This window comes from Arachis ipaensis, chromosome B04 (genome assembly GCF_000816755.2).
Source record: "Arachis ipaensis cultivar K30076 chromosome B04, Araip1.1, whole genome shotgun sequence".
NCBI lineage: Eukaryota > Viridiplantae > Streptophyta > Magnoliopsida > Fabales > Fabaceae > Arachis > Arachis ipaensis.
In genome coordinates this window covers 14,051,657-14,051,940 of record NC_029788.2, presented here as the reverse complement: position 1 = coordinate 14,051,940, position 284 = coordinate 14,051,657, and positions in this window count along the sequence as shown.

The window sequence follows — 284 nt, the reverse complement described above, 5'->3', positions numbered from 1 at the left end:
GTTAGAAATAAATTTAAATAAAATAATGTTTAAAACGTTATTGACAATTTTAAGATATTATCTAAATTAAATATTAAGAATAAAAATAATACTTTACTCAACTTAAAATTAATCCTACAAATTAAACTTAAACCCCACACACTAATTTGTTGTTATGATATATATTGGGTAAAATACTCATTTAATTTTTAACTTTTGAACTGAGTACTAATAATATAGTTTTGAAACGTCTTATTCTTTTTCTATTTTATAGTCCTAATTAAAATTAATTAATTATTAATTAT